Source organism: Triticum dicoccoides, chromosome 6A (assembly GCF_002162155.2).
Source record: "Triticum dicoccoides isolate Atlit2015 ecotype Zavitan chromosome 6A, WEW_v2.0, whole genome shotgun sequence".
Lineage (NCBI taxonomy): Eukaryota > Viridiplantae > Streptophyta > Magnoliopsida > Poales > Poaceae > Triticum > Triticum dicoccoides.
This window is the reverse complement of record NC_041390.1, coordinates 24650382-24662306: the sequence shown is the minus strand read 5'-3', so window position 1 is coordinate 24662306 and position 11925 is coordinate 24650382.

Genomic DNA, 11925 nt, shown 5'->3' with positions numbered 1-11925 from the left:
GTTTTCTGCAACGTTCCCCAACAGAAATCCCTATGACATCTATGTGCATTTGATTTTGCAATGAACACGCTTTATAATATCAAGGCCCTGGAGAGCTGACCAATCAGAAATATCTAATTCTCGGCTGCTTCCTCCCTCTGAAGACATGGAGAGGTGCATGGATGCTCTATGCTCTTCTTTGGGTAAACTTTATAGCCTCGAGGACCTGCTTGTCCGTCTAACCGGTTGCATAGATAATTTGATGCTAATGTCCCCTCCCCCAACTCCCTACCGCCTTGAAAGACTATTGTCTTACCAAGATGCTGGTATTCCAGGGTCCCTAGCTGGATGGGTGAACTCTGTTACCTCAGCACATTACAGTGCCGGCTTGTTAACTTCTTAAATGATGGTGTTGGTATCCTTGCGGATCTGCTCGCCCTCATGAATGAAACGATTGTCATCTCTGGGAGAGGAGCATTCCGTTCTCTCAAGTGTTTTAAGCTCCTATTAAGCAGCACGTTGTACCTGACCTTCCAAGCTGGTGCGATGCCATGGCTCCAAAGGATCGAGTTGATGTTCAATGCCAAGGGTTCAGAGAAGAATGGGTTTGCACCTGCCGGCATTGAGCACCTGTTAGCACTTAAAGAACTGTGTGCAGGAATCGGCTGTGCTAGTGCTCAGGAATCTGACGAGACAAGCATAGAGTCTGCCTTCAGGAGTGCTATAACGATGCATCCAAGCCATGCTCGTGTTGAAACTAATTTTTGGGGAAATTATCATTTCTATTGTTGGGACTAGCTAAGTTATCCAACGGTCAAGCAGCATGCTGACGGTATGTGCAAATATCTCTCGGGCCAATAGCTCCTGTGCGATGTCTTTGATGTGAATTGGAAGGAGTGTGACGTAGTTCGAATGAATGGTTGTGATGCGACACATTTGAGCGTGTAAATAGCCCAGGGCCGTCAACCAAGCCCGTTTATGTTAGGACATGTGGGTCCAACTTAATTGGTCCTCAAAACAGCTGACCATGCCCTGCCGCCAGACCGTCTACCCCCACTACCACTCTGCCCCCCCTTCTTCTCCGGTGGCGGCGGATCTTGCATTCTCGGTGGCGGCGTCGGAGCCCTCGTTCTCAATGGCAGCAGAGCCTTCGTCCTCGGAAAATGGTGAGTGAATTTAAACCCTAGTCCCGTTGCTCTCTCAGGCCCGTAGATCTCAGCTCGTTTCCTCTGTTTTCGCTTGTTGAATCGATAGGTTGTGAGGGGAGCCCGTGGGCATACTGAGATGGAGCTGCCAGATTCAACTTCGAATAGGTAATGCGCCTCTCTCTGATCCAATTTTGCATGCAATTAGGGCCTCGTCTGCTCTTTCTCATGGGCTCACACTGTCCACCATTGACAGAGGGGATTTTGCCGCTCGAACGTTCGAATTGACGGTCAATTTCTTTCCATCAAAGGCAAAATTAGTTGATGGTAGCATACAGAATATTGAGAGAGACACAATTTTTAAATGGGAGGTTGAGTTTACAGAGATTGATCAACAAGTTCTACAAAACATGGGAGAGAAGGCAGTGAATAAATGGGTGCAAAAAATTGGGGAGAATATTGTTTGGGGTCCAGAGCAAGAAGTATCATTGTTGCGGTTTGATGATTGGAAAGGAGAGTATGTGAGAATAGAAGATGGTGAACAGATTGTTGAAGAAATTGATTGGCAAAACGGTTGGACAAGCAAACGGGCTAATCTTTTTGCTGAGCTCGTTGATCTGAATATTTTTTTCGAAGGTTGGATATGTGTCATCACACTTGGCTGCGCATATGGTAGATGATGATTGGGCTACACAGAGGCAAGTGATTCCCATGTGTACTGAACTTACAGTAATAGCCAAAGAGGGACAGGTGACTGGAACTGAAACTGCAGCTACTGTTGATTGGAATGTAGTTGAATTAGATGAGCCTACTGATTTGGTCATTGCACCAATGCCTGACATTGAGATGGCCAAACTTTTTGGCATTCCAGTCGATGGCAGAGATAAGCAGGAGAGGGGCGAATCTAGTTTGCCTGCTAATGCTGATGAAGATGTAGATGGACAGTTGATGGAACAAGCTGTAGATGAAGTAGATGATTCACATGATGATGAGCTGGTACATGTGTATGACAAAGAAAACCTTGTCATTGAAGTAGGCAAGTTGTTCCCAAGCATGAAGGAGTTTAGGATGTGTTTCAAGACTTATGCAGTGAAACATGAGTTTGATGCCAAGACTGTTTGGACTGATAGAAAGAAGTTTTCTGCGAGGTGCAGAGGATTTGATGGTAGAATCAAGCCTTGCAAGTGGTACATATCTGCTAGACTGCAACCTGATGGAAGTACTGTCAGGGTTAAACAAATCCCCAATCAACATACTTGTATTACAAGTTCACAGTGAGTACCAACCATGACATCACAACTTTGGGTTGCAGAAAAGATCACCCCAATTTTAGCCAAAACACCAAACACTACTGCCAAGAAACTCAAAGTAGACTTGGAAAAGATGTACCCCATTAAACTGAAATATACCACAGTGTGGAAGGCAAAACAAAGGGCAATGAAAATTTTATATGGTGATTGGGCAAATACATTTAGGATGCTTTACAACTTCAAAGCAGAGATGGAAAAGAGGTCACCTGGCAATGTTGTGGAGATAGATACTAAGGCATCAGCCGAAGGTGAAGTCAAGTTCTTCAAGTTTTTATGGCTTTGAAGCCTTGCATCGATGGCTTCAAAGCAGGGTGCCGTCCATATTTGAGCATAGACTCGTCATTTTTGACAGGCAAGTGGAATGGTCAGTTGGCAGCATGCAATGCTCTAGATGGACACAACTGGATGTTTCCTATTTCTGTTGGCTTGTTTCAGTCAGAAACAGAGGCTTCATGGACATGGTTCATGATCCAGTTGAAAATATGCCTAGGGCCAGTGTCACCTTTGGCTATACACACAGATGCATGTAAGGGGCTGGAAAATTCAGTGAAAAATGTTTTCCCACATGCTGAGCAGAGGGAGTGCTTCGGTCATTTGTGGATGAATTTGATCAAAAAAATTAGAGGAGAAGAATTTGGGCGCATGTGGCCAGCAGCAAGATCTTACACTAGACAGACACACAAATATCATCTTAATAAGATAATGGCAGCATGCGATGAGTTTGGTCCATGGCTGAACACCTACCGTTCTTTGTTATGGTACAGGTCAGGATTCAACACTGCCATCAAGTGTGACCACATCAACAACAATTTGGCAGAGAGTTTCAACAACAAGGTGAAGGAGTTAAAAGATTTGCCTGTGCATGACATGGTTGACCAAATCAGGATCATGCTCATGCGGTTGTGGGAATTGAGAAGAAGGATAGGTGATTGTCTGCAAGGTGATAAGCTTCCAGCAGTGGTACAACAGGTGGTCAATAGGAGCAGAAGTCTTTCACATTTGTTTGTTGAAAAATCTTCACCTTGGGGTGCTGAAGTTAGAGATAACAAAACTGAAAGGAGACATGTTGTTAACACTGAATTGCATGATTGCACTTGCCTCGAGTGGCAACACACTGGTAAACCATGTGAGCATGCCATTCTTTTCATAGCATCCCAACCGAAGATAAACATGCACCCATATTTGCATGAATATTATTCGGTAGCAAAATTCAAAGCTGCATATGCTACTCCAATTCCAGCACTTACAGATCAGTCTCAGTGGCCTGAAGTGGAGATTGAATTTTCCATGTGTCCTCCCTTGACGAAAAGAAAGGCTGGCAGGCCTAAACAGAGTAGATTCAAGGCATGGTTTGAGAAAGGTGGGAGTAGTAAGAAGGGAAAGAAAGATGGAAAGCCAAAAAGGTAACAAAAAGGTAACAAAAACAGATGCAAGTTGTGCCAGGAACTTGGGCACATAATGGGATCTGTCAAATGCCGTTACAATCCTGATAAGACAAATAATGTTCTTGTTTATTTGTTTGTGTTTTCATTTGGTGCTTTTTTTCAATTACTATATCTATAACATTTTCCCAATGGCCAGGAGGAAGCGAGCAAGTCAACCCCTTGTTGTTGAACAGTGTTGGCCAACAAAAAAAGCAAGAGTCAATGGCTGTAGAAAGAAGAGAAGTGCGCCTGAGCCTGAGCAGACTGAAGAAAATCCTACTGCAGTCAACATTCAGACTGAAGAAACTGATGTCGAGGTGCACACCGAAGAAACTGAAATTGCAGTCAACATTCAGACTGAAGAAACTGCTCTCGAGGTTGAAACTGAACCGGAGTGTGTCTAGGTTCAGACTGAAGAAACCCATGTTGAGGTACACATCGAAGACACTGAAACTGTTGTCAACATTCAGACTGAAGACACTAACCTCGAGGGTGTTGGCGAGGTGTTGAAAAGACCAGTGAAGAAAACCAGGATGATCAGTGAACTTGTGTGTGTATTAGAACCAAAAATAAGAAGTGCTAAGGCGAAGAAGGGCACACGACATGGTAGGAAGAGGTAGAACAGAGAATTGTTTGAAAATTTGTGTCATGTAATAATATTTGTAACTTGGTGCGTACTGGTAGTCACTATGTATCCCCGTATTTCTATTCGAACTTGTTTGTTGGTCGTTGTTTTAAATTCAAATTTGGGCTCAAATTTGAATTAGGGATGGGGTATTGATGTTTTAATGCTATCTAAAGTTCCTCAACTGAAATATAATTGCTTGCTGATCAATCCGAGCCCTTTTGGTAAATTGAACTCATAGTCATGAAAAGTGTGTTTCAAATGACCTCCAAAGGTAGGGTAAACAACCTCATATTTAAGCAAGTTTTTTGGCACCTTGTCTAAACCAGCCAAATAATTTTTCTACACATCTATTCTACCTACATAGTGTACATCTAAAGTCTCACTATTTATTGAATTAATTTTCTATTATTTTATTTTCTTTTTGAAAAAACAAGGTTTAATAGAAAATTATATATAAAACAAGTTTAAAACATGAAAATGAGAAAGTAAGTTAAGATCTTTCTTAGTCAATCCAAAATGAAGTTTTGGTGAGGTTTTCACACTTTTCATTTTCAAAACCCCACCGACTCTCGGGTGTCCACTACTCTCTCCCTTGAACTCCATACTACATTGTTCGAGGAATGACAATTTAGTGAAGGATTTTTCGTAAAAATGTATGTAAACCATATTTATATTTTTTTTTCTCGTTACTATACGACATAATAAGACTATGTGCGCAAGTTTTATATTTTTTGATTTTTTTTTGAATTAGTTATGCTCAACCCTAATCACTCAAAACCCCTCAAAACCTCTCAAAACCCCTAAAAACCCGCACACTACCGGGTCGTCGATCGTTGTGCGTGGATGGTTGAGATCAGGCGCTAGGGTTAGCTATAGTGTACTTCGATCCGCATGAGACGCGTTGATTCGTTGAATCAGTGGGGTTTGGATCAGCCACTCTCGTTGGGGCATCAGGACCGTTCATTTGAATCTAACGGCATGAGTTGACGCGGTGCATGGACCAAGCCTACGCAGTGCCCTTTCCATCGTTGCATGTGTGCCCATGCCTACCCGCAGCGCCGGCGCCCGTTGCAGCATGCATGCCCACCCGCAGAACTGCGCCCGTGCGTTGCATGCATGCCCTCGATGTAGCCCTGCTCCGCCACCCCTCTCAAGGCAGTAAGCTGTCGCATGCCTACTATTAGCACCGATGCAGCGTCGCATCAAAGCATGCACCCGGCCACAATGCAGCAGCCAGACCCCGATGAAGACAACCAAAAAGCCAACGGTGCATGGCGTGCGGTGCATGGCGTGCTCCTCTTTGAACGACACAATACTGGCATGATGGGTATCGATGCAGTTCAAACGGCGTGCTGCTCATTACAAGATGGGCAAATTAAGGCATCCATTATTTTCACGTCTCCCATCGACCGAACGTTGCCCTCTAGCCAGGCCCTAGCAAGCAGGCTACATTGCGGGCCCCTCCATTGCCATGCATGCATGCACGGGCGGCACACGCAGAGAACCCGAGGCAGGCGTGTCCCCTTTACCCATGATGGCACAGACGCGTGCGTGATCCCGTCCCCCTTGACCCGCGACCGGTGGCACAGAAGCGTCGCAGCCCGTTTCCCACGCTCGTGTACACACTTTGATGGGGCGCCACCAAACGCCGCCCGCCCATTAATTCTACGGGGTGAAACCACGTCGCACTTGGGCTATTTAAGCCGGGCACTATCGTCTTCCTCTCCCTCCTCATCCATACCCCATCCTCTGCCTCCTCTGCCCTCCTTCTTCCTTCTTCTCCATCAAACCCGATTGAGCCCTCGAGCCACCATGCAGTACAACGCCCCCACCTACCGCTTCCCCCCAACCATGCCGGAAAGGCTCTACCCGGCCGGAGTCTATGTAGAGAGAACCCTTAGGGTGTGGGCGATCTCAAGGTGGAGGGGCGCAAGGGAGTTAACGGAGTTCTTCCTTGCGACCGGCTTCCGCCACCTCCCCCGCGGCTCTCCAAGGATGTACCATCTTGAGGAGGTCAACCACAATGGCATTGTGGTTGGCCTCCTCGCCACGTTCACTAACCCCTTCGATGCTTTCCACCTCCTCGGGCGAGCGTATTGGGTTGGTTGTGAGTTCATAGCTTTCACCACCTATAATATCTTCACCGACTTCAACAGCATCTTCCCCAACAATGGTGTTATGCACACGCTCCCGTACCCCATCAACAACGGGGAGGAGTGAAGGGCGGCGCCCGGAGGAGCGAGGTGGCGTCCACCCGGAGGAGGAGGAGAAGAAGAACCCGAAGAAGAACCCGCGTTTGGTGCCCCCTGATCTATCTAGCTTACTATATATCTATCGTATTAGTTTTTAAAGTTGTAATCGTTATGCTAATATTAGTAAGTTGTATTAGTTTTTTAAGTTGTAAGGCTATCGTGGAGTTGTAAGTCTATTGTGGAACTATGGGTTGCAATCGTTATGCTTCTATATAATCGTTATGCTACTATATATATTGTGTGTTTCGTGCTATTATTTGTAGATTGCTATGGGTTGTTCTTGCTATTATTGGTGTATTGCTATGGGTTGCTACGGGCCCGGGTTGCTACACCCCAATCACCACACACACCATCTTCAAAATATTGGCCAAACCATGGACATGCAACGAGGAGCCCCATGCAAACCCACTATGGACATGCAACTAGGAAATGCAAACTAATTTACTTCATGCAAGCATGCAACTCATTTAGTTCATGGAACCGTAGACATGCATAAAAACAAGTAACACTTAGTTTTAGTGCATCAAAAAATGATCCATCACAAAATTTAGTGCAAGAAAAAGGCCAAAGTAAAAACAAGTAACATTTTTATTTGCCGAAGTTAGAGGTGGGCTGGTGCCCCTACGCGGGTGGGCTGGTGCCCCTACGCGGGTGGGCTGGTCTCACGGCCCAACATCTATTCGGCAGCCCACTTTTGTTTTGTACTAGAAACTGAATTCGGGTGTGTACTCTGTTAACTGAAGAACAAAAATAGAGGAAACAGAGCATGAACACTGAATAACTTGTGTTCCAAATTGCTGCTTCAATTCAGATACATAACTTGGCATGGCGCACAGATCACATCCTCTTCCCTGACATGCCTAAATGCCCATTCTAATGACGGATGAACAACAAATAAAACAAAAACAGAGCAATGATACAAGAATAGAACCCCCCTGCCATGATATTTGCTTGCTTCTGCAAATCAATCATCTGCATTATATGTTTCTTGATCTTTTTCAGTTCCTCTGTCAGTTCGGACTCCGCATGCAGTTCAGCATTGCGCACATACATCGCCATTGGCACGACTCTGCCCGCCCCTCCGCCCAAGCTCCCCGTATTCTCCACAGCAATCGGCGGCACCCTGCCCAAATTGAGCTCCCAGGTTGTGGCCACGCTCGAATCAACGTAGCCCTCAAACTGAATCCTATCAACATATTCATCAATCCACTCGAAATGGTAACATTTCTTCAAGATCTGAAAAGAACAACATGAACCCTAAATCCCAAATTCGAGGAGAAAAAACAAAATATGGAGAAATCAGAGCAAAAGACAGCGAAAGAACGGGCTAAGAACTGAGATCTAACCTTGCCATCCCTTCCTGCCATTGGTTTGCTCAAGCATTTCACAAATTCCCGCCCAAGGTTTCCATTGTCATCCCTCTTAGTGACCAACCGTTTAAGAGGGTCTCGGCATGGGCAGTCAGGGCACCTTATGAGCAGCACTGGTCCATACTGTCGCCATTTTGAGTGCGTGGCGGAGGAGGTAGACATTTGCGCTAGGTCGCCGGAGAAGAGAAAGATTGGGGAAAGGGGATGAATGGGCGGTGGCGGGCGGACGGGCACGGGCGCTCGTCTCTTCTCTTCTAGCTGCGAGGAGGTGGGTCCCGCGAATCGACAAGTGGTGGGTCCCGCACTTACATGGATAAGTGGTGGGTCCAGCCCCCAACAGCTAACGAGGGCATCAGTTGAGTTTAACAGCCATATCGTGCGTGAGCTATTTACCTGCTCAAAATAGTCGCACCACAGCCATTCGCTCGAACAACGTCGCACTCTTGCCAATTCACCTCAAATGTGTCACATAGGAGCTATTGGCCCATATCTCTCCCTCTTGCTAGTTTATCCAATCTCTAGTTCCTCTAGTTGCCCAAAGCTAATTAATAGTTTTTCTGCTGCATTACGCTTGCACATTTTTGAACCTGAGATGCTGATTTCTACCAATAATCTTCAGCTATAGCAAATGGGTTGTTCTGAACTTCCAAGCCTGCCTATTTCTTATGATTTTTTTACTACTCTTGGTTTTCAGGAACAAGTGGGTTTCAGACTTTAGCGGTTGGGACAACACAACAGAGTCGGAACATCAACGGATTTGTCACAAACATAGAATAGGCTGATGATGTCCAATAATAGCTGGAAGATGAAGCTACAGATTTGTGCTCCATGCTGTTTTATTTCGTTATGTGGTCCATTGTTGGATGATGACACGCTTTGCTTAGGCTGGTCATAATTGGGAGTATCATATACTAGTATCATGCATATGATACTAGTGTATGATACTAATTCCGTAGTGCATAGTATCATAAGTTAGTATCTTAGGTTGTCTTATTAATTAGCATGCATGACACAAAGTAGTATCATGATATGATACCACATCCTTTTTATTCTCATTTAGTTGTGTGCCACATCATTCAAAAAGTCTAATTGACATGTATGATACCGCTTATGATACTCCCATTATGACCAGCCTTATATGCTTGTAATAAGGCTTGGTAACAGGCAGGAGTATGCATTGGTGGTAATTGTTGTTTCGGTCTGCTTATTTGCTAGCACTATTGTACTGAACTGAAAGTTGTCTGTTCGAACTACGAAGATTCATTCCTGGCAAAAAAAAAAAGAACTACGATCATGCTAAGACATGTTAATAGACTGCAATCCACTCAATTCGATGAATATTCCCTACCTATGAGTTTGATATTTTTATTTCACTTTTTCTAAAATAAATTATAAATTATAATTTCTGATTTCATTCATGCGGACTGGTTGTCAGCATGTGTGAAACTTGTTTAGAGTCATCCAGAATCTACATGCAATTGTTCAAGGGACGAGTAAAAAATAATAATTTTAAATTGATGATTAAGGTAGTCTAATCTCTTCAGCGCAAAAAAAGGTAGTCTAATCTTGTACAGTTGCGATCAGATCAAAAAGCAACTCCTGGGCATTCACCCCACGATAACAATAATGAATGCTCTACCAACCTTCATCTATCTAAATAATGCTTTGTCCATTATATAAACCACGCTCTATTCCGACCTGACTATAACAAATTCAACTGCCTCACTTCACTTCTACGTAGTAGCAGCACTTGCTTACTATGCCATGTATTGATGATACCCGCGTACAAAGGCGAGGAGAGGATGAGAGGAATGAAAAGGATACAGGAAACCGCGGGAATAGGAGACAATGGGAAGAGGGGGCCGGCTAGGGTCGCTTGACTTCATGAATCAGTCAATGCCAGTGGAGAGATCAGCATCGATTATTGCCGCGCATATATTGTCACTTCCGGGCAGTCATTTACATATGCACACTGATGGGAGCGTGGTATCTATGATGGATTAGGAGGATGTCCACACACAATAAACCTTTTCCACCCTCTTGGAGATGGCCTATATCGGTTCTATCCATTGTGAGGAATTTCCAAAATGCTTCTAACCGAATGACTGAGTTGCCTGAAACAAAATGGAGAAAACCGGACTCAAGATTCACAAAACTTATGTTGACGCCATGGTTTTCAATTTCGGTTTCAGCAAAATTCCAGCACCAACCGAAATCACTGAAATTCAGTGAATTTCAGTTTGCTTTCAGCCAAATGACTGAAATATTCACTTGAATTCAATTAAAATTTTGAAATTTTAAAAAATATTTGAATTCTTGTGTTGTGCTGAAATTGCTGAAATATTTTGGCTGAAACGTAGTATTTCAGTGTCTACTGAAATTACTGAAATTCAGTGAATTTCACTGAAATCTCACTGAAAGTGAAAACCATGGTTGACGCAGCTTATTTTGTAGATGAGGGAGTTGGTGCAACTGCAGCTTATTGTGGCTCACTGCAAGTTCATTACTCATGCAGCTGACGCTATGACCACGGAGGCAATGGCCATGAGAAATGGATTACTGTTTGCTAATTCCCTTGGATTTAATAGGATAGAGGTGGAGTTTGATTCCCTTCAAGTCATCTCTGGACACACAAGATGGTGGGATGAAGCTGCAGCCTTATTTACGGAATGCGTAGATATCAGTTCGTCTATTGAAAAGGTCATCTTTAAGCATTGCTTACGATCATGTAATAAAGAGGCGCATGTGATAGCTAACAATAGTTATTTTAATAAGTCTTCTTCAGTTGGTTTGATGAGCCTCCAGATTGCTTGATCAGGGAACTTGTGGACGATGTAAACGTGTTATATATCAATAAATCTAGCCATGATGGCCTTTCCAAGAAAAAAGGACAACAGGAAGAATGGAAGATCCAATGATCATGAAAAAATACAACCGGACTGCCACCATTGATGTTCAGATCCGTTCCCCCCTAGCGTTCTTTATGTCTTTAGGCTTATTATATAGTTGCTTCGAGTGTCAAACTGTCAGTGTTTGGTCTAGCTTATGGGGCTGCGTCCCCCCTCCTGCCATATGTGACGAGCACTTCTTTTGTTGCGGTTTCTTCCAAGACCTGTCTAGGTGCGCTAGCTGATAACCTGGAATGGTGCTGGATGTTGTTTCTCCTTGGTTGGGTTTCGTTAATTAAATTGGAGGGAACCCCCCACCCCTCTCTTTTGATAAAAGAGAACCATTGATGCTCAGAAGTGCGCTGTTGCGCTACTCCGGTCATTTCTACTTCTATGGATATCAAAACTTAGGTGTTTAGTTCGGCGGTGTCGATTGTCTGATGGCAATGATGATCTCGTGGTGGAACTAATTAGTCACACGAGCTAGTTCCGAGTCCAGTCGTGTATCCGTCGGTTTACTAGGCAACAACAGTAGTACGACTATTGGTGTGATGCTGTGAGTGCCGAACCCACTACTATCTCTCTCGTGGTCATGGACAGACAAAGAACAACTCCTTTTGCAACCCGCTACCCGAAAATGACTAAACTTGCAAACAAAAAAAAAGAAAAAACAGTTTTTGGCTGACCTAGCAAAAATTCCAACGGATGTTGGAAACTCTGGACGTAGGGGATAAAACATGGTAACTATGGGCATCTCCAACCGATCCCCTAAAAATTCGTTTAGAGGAAAATAGGCAGCTAATTGGACCTAACCTAACTCTCAAACGGTTAGAGGATAACTTACCCTCCTCGGCCAGAAAACTGAAGCCAAGTCTCTCAAATATACTTGTCCCACGTCGCGCAGAGTAAAACTTTCGCCCCCCTCCCTC